The sequence below is a fragment of the Ictalurus punctatus genome, chromosome 4, assembly GCF_001660625.3.
Source record: "Ictalurus punctatus breed USDA103 chromosome 4, Coco_2.0, whole genome shotgun sequence".
In the NCBI taxonomy this organism is placed as follows: domain Eukaryota; kingdom Metazoa; phylum Chordata; class Actinopteri; order Siluriformes; family Ictaluridae; genus Ictalurus; species Ictalurus punctatus.
In genome coordinates, this window is record NC_071284.1 from 21,126,400 (window position 1) to 21,141,319 (window position 14,920).

At 38.9% G+C, this 14,920-nt stretch overlaps 1 long non-coding RNA gene across 1 annotated transcript; it reads right to left on the bottom strand.

The window, feature by feature from the left end:
- Positions 1 to 9,319: 9,319 nt before the first annotated feature.
- Positions 9,320 to 10,647, bottom strand: LOC124627777 (uncharacterized). Its single transcript, XR_006982308.2, has 3 exons — positions 10,611 to 10,647; positions 10,457 to 10,526; positions 9,320 to 9,725 (listed from the first exon to the last, which is right to left on the bottom strand). It is a non-coding gene; the product is annotated as an uncharacterized LOC124627777 (long non-coding RNA).
- Between the last annotated feature and the right edge of the window lie 4,273 nt (positions 10,648 to 14,920).

Sequence of the window (14,920 nt, forward strand, 5' to 3'; positions counted from 1 at the left end):
CCATCCATACATGTGTTTCCCTGGCTGACAGTTCTGTAGATCATGTAAATTTATTACTCTAGCAGACTATTCTGTATGTACATTTAATTTATTACTCTTTGTGTTTTCTTGACCGACAGTTTATAGGCATATTTATTTTATGACCAGGGGTGGGGTGTAATCCTATTTGTTTATGTTAATGAGTAAGTGTCTGGAGGTATTAATGGATTTACGCAACCCCACCAATATGTAAGCTCTATGTTTTAAAAATGCAATCAGTCACGCAGAAGTTTCTAAGATCGTGGCTGTGTACCAGTGTTTCCGCTGTGTAATTTAGACGAATCGTCGTTTTCTCATTTTAGCTCACCGCTAAAGTTTTGTTTTATTTTGAGGAATACTTCCAAGAGATGTCTGTCTATCGTAATAGTAAGTGTTGTTTTATTATTATTACGTATTATTAAGAATGTTTATTTTAATATCTCCAAATCCGAAGCAGCATGAATGAAACTTTTATTGGCACAAATGAAGCACGAACGATTGAGACTATTTGGAATGTACTTGGAGCATGTGGGGGGGCTGAGTGACCCCAGAATGACCTATAAATATTCTTTTAATATCTCCAAATCTGAAGCAGCACAAACGAAAATTTTTACGGCACAAACCAAAACAAATGAAGCACAAACGATCAAGACTATTTTGCCGACGTTTTGCATTGGGTTGGGGGGTATAGAAACCGGGTTCAAGAGAGTCAAGGGGCGTATTGCGGACCTTGAAAAGCGTTTTTCTGTCGTTGAGGAGTGTGTGGAAGGCATTCAGAAGAAGCAGAGTGTTTAATTTTTATTTTTTAAATTTATTTATTCATTTTCATGTAGTTCATTTACTGATTTGCTTCTCTTTAAATCCAGTTTTAGATTGTGATATTACAAAGGTCTTTCCAGATTATTACTTGCCACACTGTATGAGATAACCCCAATAAAACTGCCTGAATTCTATAGTATAATTTGTTCACCATGTTAGGTTTAAATCCTCTAAAAACAGATTCGCAATTGACTAACATTACTCTGTTCCAATTCACATCCTTCAAAGCACTGGCATGTTTTGTTTACTCTCATAATCCCCCAAACACACACACACACCCAAAGTCTCCATAAAACAAACGAGACAGCAGTGTTTCCCACAATAACCAAAAGTTGTCCACAATGTGAAAACAACGCGGAGAGTAAGCTGAACTAACCAAAAAAATTACCAAGACAAAAAGTTCCAGTAAGAGAAAAAGCCCCTACTGACTTCAAGTCTGATAAACAGTCTGCCACAATAACAAATATAATGTCCTTAACTTTTAAAGACTTGTAACAAATAATATAACAGTGTAGCACGTAAAGCCGTGGAAAAAACACTAATAAAATGAAATTAGCAGAAACTCTAACCCAGTCAGAGCCTCAAAACAGAGAACCACATTAATACAGAAGTAGATTTAAGAGGAGTGAGTCCACAAAATCTAGGCGAAGTAATGCAACGACGATATCTTCAATAAAAATCCAAATACTGTAGAGCTGGAAGGCCGAGTACAAAAAATAAGAGAAGAGCGAAAAAGAAGCCGCTGTATAGGTGATGCAGCTCACCCCGATATCAAGAGTTTAACATAATCTCCTGCTTCCTCCGCTGAAATAAAGTCCTTGTGGACACCGTTATATTTAATGCAAAGCCGAGCTGGATGAAGTATTCCATAGCGAGCGCCCTCAATACCACGAAGTTGATGCCGAACCTCGTTAAATGCAGCTCGGGCCTGGGCTATCTTGGCTGTGTATTCAGGGAACATGGAGATGGTCAAATCCCTCACTTTATTCCGCTGGAGCTCTCTCGCATGGCGTAAAATGTTAACACAGTTACTGTGATAGTGGAATCTGCACACAATAGCTCGTGGTCGTACACCAGGCTTAGGCTTCGACTGAAGGGTACGGTGGGACCGGTCCAAAACCGGCTCCTTCTCCAGACCAAATGCCTCTTTTAACAAGAACGCTACAGCAGCAGTTGTACATGTGTCAGGGCCCTCTGGAACTCCGACTATCCTAACGTTATTGCGCCGTGACTTCAACTCCAAATCCTCACATTTATTCTCTAATTGATTCACGGTCACAGTGAGACTTGATAGTAGTCTTCATGTGAGCTATGTCATTGGTGCAACCGGAGAGAGCATGCTCCATTTCCACAACAGTACCTTTCAGTGTTGACATGGTAGCCTCGGCAGCAACTTCATCTTTAAAAATAACTTGACTTTGTCTGTGTCGCTTCCTGACTGGATTTTCGTTGACAACGGACACTTTCAAACACACTCTCTCAACATTATGAGTTAATTTTATGTTTGTTCTACATTTCTTTTTTTGTTTATAGTGCTTGCATGTACATTACCCTATAAGAGTTTTTCTTGAAACAGAATACAAAACAGAATATGAAACAGATTAATTTCTGTTTTCTGCATACACACCAGGCCTGTGTGTGTGTGTGTGCGTGTCTCTTAGTTGACCTTCTGCCTGCGTGCAGACGTACTCCACCTACGCTCTGAGACCTGCCGCACTTAATCAAATACATGTATTGTTATCCCCCTGTGCCTTGCTTATCTGCGTGTTGTGTCTTAGGTGAACATCCGTTCATACAGTCCACCAGCCCAGTGAATTCTCAATAAGAGAATTCATATACATTACATATTACTCATACTAGGTCTCCCTCATGTTTATTTCATGTATATTTTATATACAACACTCCTTTTCAAAAATATCGGCAATGTCCTTCCTCAGCGAAGCCAGCAACTCAAGCTAGAGTGCGGCGAAGTCAAAGTCATTGCTCGGCGACGCAGATTCAGGAGAAGAAGGGGACTCGCTCATGATGCGCACACTTGGCCTCAGTCGTGTCTGAATGCTACAGTGGGTTTTCGTGTTCTTTCCAGACATTTAACGTACCACAAAGTTAAAAGTGCAAACAATGAAACGGAGTAGAATAAGCCAAAATCTATTGTATGACCGAAAAGCGATAATTAGTTAAAATTTTTCAAGCAGAGTGTTTATAATCAATCTGTGATGGATAATTTTACAACTACACACCATCTCGCATAAACATATTATAACTACACAGAGACTCTATGCTGGGGAGAATCACCGCACTTTTTAGTTTTACTGTTTGTGGTATTTTTACTAGTTTTTTTATAACCATATTTGTTTCAAAACGTTTTGTTTAAATTTTAAAATCTGGTTTAAAAATGTCAAAGCGTTGTGGGGAATCAGTTTGTAATCAGGGAGCAGTAATTAGATCTAGAAAATGCGACGATGACGGTTTGTGTTCCTTTGAACAGCGAGGTAACACAGAAACATTACAGTATCTAATTTGGACAATGGAGCATCTGAATAGATCTGAGTCTTCCACTGATACATTGTTGGAATTATTAAACATGGAGAGATCAATGGCAGACGATCAACAGAATCAATTCCAACTTCGTCATTAGACCATGATTCAAATTCACAACAGGTGGGGATGGGTTCTGACAGCGAATCATATCGTACGTTTAATCCTTCGGAGCCAAATTTTGGGTTATCCGCACCCGCTGTTGATTCTATTGTAAGAGAGGGTAGCGATATTGGTGGTTATACAGTGGTACCGAGACCCAGATTTAATAGTCACCATCTTCAAAAAACAGCTAAAGACCTACCTCTTCCGTGAACACCTAACCAACCCATAAAAATAAATAAATAAAATAAAAATTTATTCTGGCACTTACACCTCTACTCTTCGCACTTTGCTTCTTCTGGAACTCAATTAATGGATCTTGTATGGTAGCACTACTTGTATTGTTCTCTACTTGATATATCGCTTTGCTTGTATTTTCTCATTTGTAAGTTGATTTGGATAAAAGCGTCTGCTAAATGAATAAATGTAAATAGTTTGGAGATATTGCGTCGTATAAATGTGTGTGTGATAACCGCCCCAGACCTGGCTGCATACACTATAATTCTGCATGATATTATGGCAGAAATAGTGTCGTTTTCAAGACTGCTGGCCGGTGATGGGGTTTAATCAACATAACATTGAGAGGCCCTAGTCTACCTGCTGATGTTAACGCTGTCTTGTCACCTGACAACAATTACGATGTGTGCGTGTTCACAAACCAGATTGAGAACACTATACAAAGCAATTCTAATGTGCGGGTTGATGACAGTTTGGATCTAAATGTGTCTATAGCTCGTGGTAAACACGGTGGTGCTTGTGATGAATTCATGCATGGCCCAGTGTGATGTCACAAAATACTGTAAGAAATGTAATAGGCGATGTTATGTGTTTATCAACGTGTTTGCAGAAGAACGTTGTATCCATTGTGGCATGGAATTGGTTAATGATGGCATACATCAATGTTTTATACTGCCAATAAAACTCAAGCCACCTAGTGACAAATACATAAACAATGATTCTGAGACACAAACACGTAGATGGTAAACATATCGCAAACTTCGTATGCCTGATTACTTTTAAAGGGGAAGGGGTCACAGCCGCTGGTACAGACTGTATAAATCAACTTGTTAAAAAGTTTAGACAGCCTCATTATCAGCATTTCACATGGGTTGCACACAATGCTTCTGGGTTTGACAACTGTATACTTTTGGAATATTTCACAAAAGCAGGGCTAACACTTCAAATTACTATGCAAGGCTGTCGGATCATTTTAGTGTATGACAAGACATTCAAGCAATGTTTCATTGTTAGCTACTCATTCATCCCTATGCATCTGTCCATGACGTCCACTGCGTTAAATCTAACCTGTGCTGAGAAAGGTTATTTTCCACACCTATTGAATAGAATAGAAAATGAAGGCTGCATAGGACCATATCTGGACAAGCATTTCTACAGCTATGAGACAATGTCTGACAAAGAGTGGGTTCTGTTTGATGAATGGTATGTTACGGTATCGGGCGAAGTGTTTCATTTTAAAAAAGAACTCGCTATGTATGGCAAGAACGACGTCATTTTGCTCCACAAGGCATGCATGAATTCATAGAGTGTACCCAACTCGACCCTTTCAGATACACCACTTTAGCAGCGTGTTGCATGGCTGTGTATAAAACCCACTTCCTACGAAAAGACACCATAGCTCTGACCCATAACAACGTGTACATAAAGCAGAGCAAGACATACTCAAACTTTTCCATTGAATGGCTTGAATATGTTAAAACAACCCGCGGCATAAACATTCAACACGCGTTAAACCACGGCGAGATGGTAATTGGAAAACACCATCTCGATGGGTATTATGAAAAGGATGGTGTCAAAAAAGCTTTTGAATTCAACGGTTGTCTGTCTCATGGGCATGATTGTAGTTATAATCCCAACCATTTACATCTGTTATCAAAAGTGTCCTACGGCTTGCTCAGAAGACAATTTAATGACAAAGTCGAAATATTAGAAAAAGCATATGGTCTGGATATTGAGGTAATGTGGGAGTGTGATTGGAATAATGCTAAACAGACCGATGTCGATGTAATGGCATTTATGACCACTTACACATATCCCGAAAGACTGAAACCGTGCAATGCTCTATTTGGTGGTCGTACTAATGCATACAAATTGTATCACAGAGTGGACATTAGTGAAAAAATACAATATGTCAACTTTACAAGCTTGTATCCATTTTGCCAAACAATGTTACCCCATAGGACAGCCCCAAATAATTTTCAAGGATTTTGAACCTCTTGAAAATTATTATGGATTTGTCAAAGCTACAGTGCTGCCACCACGAAAACTGCTTCACCTCATCCTTCCCTATAGGACTGGTGGTCAGCTTATGTTTCCAGTCTGTCATACATGCGCAGAACAGCAGAATCAGACCGACCTGTGGACATACTGATGAGGAAAGCATGGGGAGACCATGCAAACTCCGCACACACATGGCCCCGGCGGGAATCGAATCCCGGACCTTGGAGGTGTGAGGCGAACATGCTAACCACTAACCACCGTGTGCCCCCTATGCAGACACTATTGTACGTAATAAAAAAACATTTCACACTACACAATAGGTCAGTCGTTAAAAAGTTTAAGGTGTTGTACAACAAACACGTGCTGCTCCCTGATTTCACAATGCTTCCATATGGCTTCTGACAATCTTTTTGGACATAGGGGTGTGTGAGACACAGATGGTTTTGATTTCAGATTACAACAAATGTCGGCCAGACTTTGTAGAAACCTGCCGCTTTTAAAAATATTATTAAAAGCAACACCCAAACAAAGACAGATTATTTTACAAACTGCCACAGACAAACTCATTGCAACATTGTGTGAAGTAGCTCTCAATGTTCTCTATGGCAATATACCGCTCACATTGCAACAATACCAGAAACTGAGAAAGAGGAAAAGCATAAACAAATTTGTTGCAGATAAGATGGTTGGGGTTAAAAGAAAGAGACGTGTAATAAACCCACAGGGGGCTTTCTTCTACCGCTCTTAAGCGTCTCTATTCCTTTCATCTCCAACTTGATTGCTTCTAGATAACAGGGGATGGAGTATGCAGATATTTTTAGTCCCACAGCATCAGTTGGATAAACTAAAGACTGGTACCCTCCTCAATTCTATTCAGCAGTTTGTGGAGAATGATTTGGACATAGCTATAGGAAATATTTTGCACTCATCTCACTTGGACAATTATGAAAAGGCGAAGCTGTACACAAGCGTTTTACAGCACTTTTTAACACGCTAGACAAGAGGGCCGGGAAAACAGCGCATTAACATTAACACTTCTGCAGACTGACCACGCTGAAAAAGAAAAGCCATCTGCGCCGACCGGCGTAAACCCCCACTATGACTTAGATAATGTAGTGGATGATATTTTGAAGAATGTACCGCAGAGGAGTGTAAAAAACGTTCGATACATTTTAGATAAAATGTCTAAAATGAAAGATGTCACATCTTGGGACGAGTCAGGAGAGTTTGTGTTTAAAGGTAGAACAATCTCTGGTTCACACATGCTTGATTTAGTTAAAAGCATCACGGCTCCACAAAAGATTTCTGATGCCCGAAGACCTGTCGGCTGGCTCTAATTTCTGGAGGCTTTTGCTACTTTATACATACCATACTCTACAGTACCAAACCATTATGTCAGACACGCAATTAACTCTTTCAAAACCAAATCAACATTGCCTATAACCAACTCATCTAAGAAGCATAAAAACAGAAAATACTGCTGAGCTCTCCATCAACAAAATCAGTTTATTCAGCTGGCCCGGTATTCAAATTACCTGCTCTTGACATGAGTCAGTGACTAAGTTTTTAATCTCTGACTTTCTAATGTTTATGATCTTGTTATTATCTGTATTGTTGGATGGGGCATATGTATAATAATAATAATAATAATAATAATAATAATAATAATAATGAGTCAAAAGAAGAAATCTGTTTTTATTGAAAAAAATCTAGTATTAGACAAACATTTCACCTGTCTGAACACAATGAATACATTTTCATTACAACAAACTTTTTTTAGTTTTAGCTTTTTCAGAAATGCCGACACCATATTGTCATTTTTAATAAAATTGTCGATGTACATCTTCAACACACGGTCATAATCATACCCCTTTACCATGTGATAGAGAAAAAACACATAATGCTGCCTGCAGGTCTCTGATGAAAAATCTTGTGACTTGTACTGATGAATGCTGTACCACTCTAGAATTGCAGTTTAGAAAGTTTTTGATATTCTGTGGAAAACGATTGTCATCTGGTTTATTACCAAAGCTGTTGAAAAAACAACCCACGCTGACCTCATTTATGTAGATGGCTAACCACTGTTCACCCAGGAGTCCTGAAGGATGCGTGTTGATTATCACCATTGACGGTAATTTTCTTAAAGGGGCTTTTGGTAAATAGTCACACAGGAGTACACAGAGAAAATGGGTATTACACGAGATCTTATCCATGATAGTCGTAAGCTGGATAGTGTCCATTTTGCCTATTAATAGTAATCAACCAGGCTCTGTCTGCGATTTGACACTTCAATGATACTGTCAAATATGGCATAAACAATTAAGCTGATCGTTCAGGGTAGAGGCTGTCTAAAACGTGCTTCTAGTCTAATATTTCCAGACTTGATAAGCGATACTGCTGACTGCAGTCTTCATCCAATGTGAGGTTAAATGCATAAAGGGTATAACCATGCAGAAAATCCTCCCTATCAACAGATAGAGGCTGATTTTAAGATGTTTTCCAGAAGCCAGCGCTAACTGGTAAAATTTACGCATTGCAGATCCACTTCCATATTCAGGCTGCAGAAGCTTCGCGGGGTGCTGCTGCCCATCAAACAGAATTCATCTTTTGACCTCGTCATGTGAATTTTAATGTCCACAGCATTAAGCATTAGTTTTTCTTGAAAAAATATGTCACTGTGAATGGGTGCTAGTAGTTCAACCACATTACTGGCATTGGTAAAGGCAGCTCGTTTTTTCAATGTTATGTCCCTGTGACCCGTTATGTCCATGTGGCCAGGGGTGTCTTTGTAAAAGAGCCCAATGGAGAAAAGCATTTCAAGAGCATCTTTACCATAATTGGTAAGACACTATTATGCAACGATAATGATGTGTTGGAGCTTTGTGATATGAGATGGACTCCAAGCGACACGTCCACTTCTGAAAATATTGTAGATCCGACATAATTAATAAGTCCCAAGGGGGCTCCATATGCAATGTCTGTACCGTCTCCATTAGTGATTTTGAGATGTAAAAAATCCAGTGTGTTGTTTAGGTCTACATAATCCAATCCAGTCCCTGCTATAAAAAACTCCAGAGGTGATGTTTCTGATATAGTTGACAATGGGGGTACTTCTATATATGTATTTTTTTCAATAACGTTTGAGTCAGAGGCACTATGAATGGATCCAGTTCAATTCTTAAGCATTCTTCTGACATGTTGTATAGTAAAGACATGGTCTAAAATAGTGTTTTAACACAGGTCTTGGGTCTTTTTGCTGTATTCTTGCGTGCTTGCGTTTTACAATTGATGATTTCTTGGTGTTATGTTTTCTTTTCTTCATCGTTTGGCCACTCCTCCGAAACCCTGGTGGTCTACATGCTCTTCTGCGAGCCATCACCATTAGTCCAGACCTGTCTTGAGTGTTTTTATTATTATTATTATTATTATTATTATTAAGCGTATGTGTAACCCTTATTACAAGGTAGTAAGAATGTACATAGGTGTAGTAGTCTAAAGTAGTCTTAGAGGTTATCAGTAATATGAATATGGACCAGAATCAGAAGATGCTAAATTGTTAAGAGCCTGAGAATTGAAGGTCAATAAAAAGAATACCACACCAGAATGACAATTTGCATAAAATGTATTAAAAACACATGGGCTGGTACATACATATACAAAAACAGTTATGGAAAAAAAAAATAACAAACTAAAATAATAAAGTAAATAAATCCCCTTTTAAATTCCCTTGAGCTTAGTTCGTCCTCAGTTTCACTTGCCTTTGTTGACAAGAGTTCAGTCACCAACGTTGGGCCCTTTTTAGTTCGTGTTGGTGTTTGTCCTACCACCATGAAGATGAAGATCCTGGCTATCCGTCTAAAGTCAGAGTCACAAACACGGTTGGCTCGCCACCCTGCCCCCCGGACTGGGAATCTATGAATCTCTGGGAGAACGCCTGGAACGTGGGGTTCTGTATCATTCCGTGGAAAGGATCTCCGCACGATGTTTCCACCTCTTTACCAAAACCTGACCTATAAATAAGGCCAGATCATTTCTCTCAATTACCATTCAGTGAATAAATGGACTGCTACAGGCTACTATAAAATAAAATGAGATAATACTTCAGTTCACCTATAATGCAATGTCAAAATCTCTCTCTCTCGTTGTACAACAGCTCTTATGTTTCTTCTCAGGTATCAAAACTATATGAATTTCTCTCCAGTATCCAAGGTACATTTACATCACAAACTACATCCTTCATAAAAACACATATTTCTAACTCAAGTTGTATGAAACCTTAGTAACGTTCGCAGTATGAAGAATAAAACTGCATGGATTGCATCTAAACATCGATCAACTTGTATTACTTTAGATTAGAGGCATTAAGGTGTTAGCGTGCTTATTTATCCCCCTCTGCACCGGTAACAGTGGAAAGATTGCACTAAAAATTGTACTTCTTTAACCTCCAATAAACACAATTAAATCCACAACTTTTAACATCATTATTTAACAAACTAACCATTTAGCAACAGTAGGGAAAATTAACATTTCTTTTTATAACCCACAAACAAAATCATTAGTTGTTTTCAAAGGCATTAACCAGTAGTTCGCTAGCCTATTGTGGCTAATTACCATATTAGCATTTGAATACAGCAGGCTCACATTAGCTTTCCACCATTAGCACCTTTGCATTGCTTACCCATTACCGTCCATTAGCATAAAATGCTAGCGAACTCAGAGGCCTAGCGCCAAAACAACTCACCATTTTAGCAGAATTCACTGCCTTTAGCTCCGTGACAACAGTGGATTCAGGCACAGCTCTCTTCTACTCTCTATATTACAACAAGATATGTCAGTATAAGCAATAATGAGTACAAGACTTGTTTAATTCACTCCATGCCGTTTTTTCGTCTTACCAAGTGGATAACGCAGCCTCCTATGCTCAGGTGCAAGCGCCAAAAGAACGTGCAGCGACACTAACCTAGAGGTGTAACTGTAAGAGAGCCTAGCTGGCAGCTGATTGGTCAGTTCACTGCCTCATAGAGTTCACTCATTTGCTCACTTACAAATCCATCAAAGATAACAAGAAAATCAAAGTTAACCCTTTTGTGACTTGGTTAGACAGCTAAATAGTGTTACTCATTATTAAGCCTGGGCTACATATGCAATAGTGTGTTGCTAACAACCTCGCTTAGTATGATTTTTGCAGCCGATGTGGCTTGGCTATACTAAAACAATGTTTTAGCAACGGAATAGTCATTCTAAAGAGGCCTCTAATCACACATCTATAGACGGGACGTTCGCGTGATATGCATTCTGTTATAGCGAAAAGCTTGTGCATATAGTTTTCTTTATAGCCTTTTGTGAACGGACCTCTTACTTTAAAAATTCTAACAATGTCACCAACTTTATATTTAAATTTGGGGATTTCGGTGGGGCCGTCGTTAGATCCATATATATTATTATACACCTCAGATACATTTTCATTGTTCATGAAAATGGGTCTCATCTTAATGCTTCTGTGATAGCTGGCATTATATCCATCCATGAGGTCTTGTAGAATATATATCGATATAGCATTTGGAGTTTGCAGCAGTTAAATATCTCTACATCTGACCTTTTAAGGTTCTATTAAACCGTTCGACGATGCATGCTTTTAAATTGGTGGCTGTTGCAAAATGTTGTATGTTGTACCGTTTTGTCATGCTTTGAAAATGTTTGTCAAAAAATCCATTCTCATTATCTGTCTGTAGTTTGCGGGGCACCCTGCCCTCATCTAATATAGATTCGAAAGCTTTAGACACCTCGACACCGGATTTGACACAAAAGAATAACTCAGATGGTCGTAAATGTAATGGTATTTATTTCACTAAAAGAGCACAAATGTTATCATACATCATCGAGGGAGTGTAGAAATTTAATACACATCACAGTGTTTTTCTCAACCATGTAGGCAATAAATGTATCAATTATTTCACATACAACATTTGTCTGCTCATTTCTCGACAGAAGGATTACACATAAATCATGCACATATGTACACATACATAAAAAGTCTACAATTCTAACACGTCTGCCACATTCAGTCACAAGATCTAGTATTTTTGTGATAGAAGCCCCAATTGGATCACATGCATTAATACACATATGCAAAAAAGCAGACCAATCGCACACCGTACCTCTCACAAGACACATCTGATTCATGAGGTTTCATCAGCACAGTCTGTAAGGCACTTGTACATCATGCTGGACATCTCGCACTTAATAAGGCGCTTAAGCAGACTCTTTGCCAATCCTGTAGCACGTGTTTCCCATCTCAAATGACTGGTCCAATCGCCTTCCAACTATCCACGGCGTCAGAGACAATCTGCTCGCTTCTGACATCCACAAGTTTCTCTCTGACTTCGTGAAGCCTTTCCACAATGTACACTTCATCGCGCAGCTCGTACAGAATGGCATCCACTGACCCCTGAATCCTCTGGGGGTGAATCCTCAAACCACACGACTCAATCATTGAGCTATGAGATGTTTAAGTCTGGGTTTGACCAGATTAGGCAATAGTTCCTCAAAGTATTTGTCAAAGAAATACGTGTCAGGTTCAAACAGACACGAGTGTCTAATCTGACTTGGGTGATTCACTTCGCACCCCAAACAGAGCTCTTTCAGCTTTTTGTTGATAAGATATTCCAGAAGGACCATGACTGTCACTTTTTTAATCTTGATTGCGTCAGACCGAATGCAGCCGTCTGTGTCATCAACACCAGCATAGACAGAGGCCCCTGCTAAAATTCCTGTGGTGCCTTACGGAGTTGGAAGGAAACTCAGGTTGTGATATCCTAATTTCTTGCAGAAATTATCTAACCAACTGTTGTCACATGTTTGTGGGAGGGATTCTAGCGTTGTTGCATTGTCATCAGGCAAAGCCAGGGCTGTCTCCGGGGTATTGCTGTAGCAGGCGTATGCAGAATCTTGAGACATCTTGTATATGTGTCCACTGTAACTGCTTCCATCCTGTTTTAATCATCACGGTATGAGGGCAGTCTTAAGAGACGTTCCCCGGAATTGGTAATGCCCTGCTCATGGTTAAACATCAGCGTCTTTTCTTGGAACAAAAGTTAACTCCTCACACTTTTAATCAGAGTTTTTATAGGTGTAATGCAGGACAGTCTTCCAGGGATATTAGGAGTTTTTGGAGCAGCCATTGTATCAGATAGTTGCAAACTGTCTTCTGGGTTTCAACTACAATGTCTTACTCATTCTTTGTGTCTAACTCATTAACATAAACAAAGTGATAGGATTACACCCCACCCCTGGTCATAAATTAAGTATGCCTACAAACTATCGGTCAGGAAAACCCAGAGTCATAAATTAGTGGCACATACAGAACAGTCTGCTAGAGTCATAAAATTACACGATCTACAGAAACTGTCTTCCGGTGAAACACGTATATGGATGGGCGGAGTGTACTGAGAGAGAGATGAATCGTTTTTAACATCATTCCTGCTTTATCCAGCAATTGGAAGACATCTCATGAAAAACTTGTCTTCTAGTTTAAACAATACGTGCGATTTTTTTAGTCAACACTTTAACATTTTACCTCCTAAGGGTTATGTTTAGAAGTCATGTAATACGCGCAATTCTTATAAAACAACACTTTTAAATGTTTTTATCTCCTAAGGGTTATGTTTAGAAGACATGTAATATGCACGATTCTTTTGAACAGCACTTTAAAAAATATATTTTACCTCCTAAAGGGTTATGTTTTTGGAAGACATGTAATACGTGCGATTCTTTTAAACAGATTCTTTTTTTAAAAACGTTTTACCTCCTAAATTTTTATTCAAAGTCAAATTGTTATCCCAAAAAACACAATCAACATTTGTTTTCATTTATTTCACAAACAAATATTCTGCTCATATATGTACACATTCAAACATCATGCTTTTTCTAACAATGTGGTTACACAAAACGAAATCCCCAACATAGTAACACAAACGTATTCCCAATATTAACCATTTGATACACTTTTTTCAGACATATTTCACCTAAACCACCCTTAAGTTTTAAATAAAACAATACCACAAAAAGTAATTTCAGAAACAAGCATTCTCTTATACCACAAAAAGGTATAAATTGTGTGAGATTAATACTGCGAGAAACAGGTTTCTCAACAGTCTCATTAACATAAACACATTTGTTGGGGGAGATCCCCCCCACACCCCCTACCCCTGGAAAGGAAGGAAACGACCCAGACATACAGGTGCCAGAATGACCCACTGGTACAGTCATAGGGTTACCCCCACCCCTAGTCATAAATTAGGCATACTTACAGAAATGTCGGTCAGGGGAGCACAAAGGGTCATAAATCAGCACACACTACTTTGATTGACAGTTTTAGAGAAAGTGTATGATATAACTACTCATGATCATTGTGTCTAAATTGCCTTTTAAATTACATGACAAATGGAGATTTGTTGTATGCAGCATACAGGAAAATGACAAACGAAGGCCAAAGCTCAAGGATCTCCTCGCAATCATAGAGAAACAATTCATACTCTGTCCAGTTTTTAGGAGAAATTCAATGTCCAGCAGATAATGGAAGAATTCCTAAAACAAAACAAATGACATCAAAACCTTATTAAAACATTAAAATGGCCAGCAGGGGGAGCGGTTTTGCCACAACAGTCACTACAGAAGCTGAACAATCCAGTAATAAGAATAAATTGAACTTCAAAGAAAGACCAATCAATGCTTCCTCAATTGATGTTAGGAAATTTTGTGCATTTTGTGGTAAAGACCACTCAATTCAAAACGTAATACAATAAAGAAAAGGTGGAATTCATGTAAGCCGATGGAATGTGCTTTGGAGGCTTAGGAACGGGACACATGAGCAGCAATTGTCAAAGATGTTTTATATGCCAGATTTGTAATACCAATCACCCTACAGTACTTCATATTGACAAAAAGAAAAATCAAATGGATCAAAAGTTCATCAAAAGAATCATCACTGTCAAGTGCTTTAGTTTCCATGGACACTGGAAGCCATACTGGGGCTGGCTCAAAGGACCGTGCTCTCGCTATAGTTCCAGTGAAAGTAAAGTTAACAAAAGGAAATAAAACTGTACAGACTTATGCCTTTCTTGGTCCAGGCAGCTCGGCAATATTTTGCACCAAGCAGCTGATGAGAGAATTGAATGCTCCTGGAAGAAAGTTGGATATACTTTTA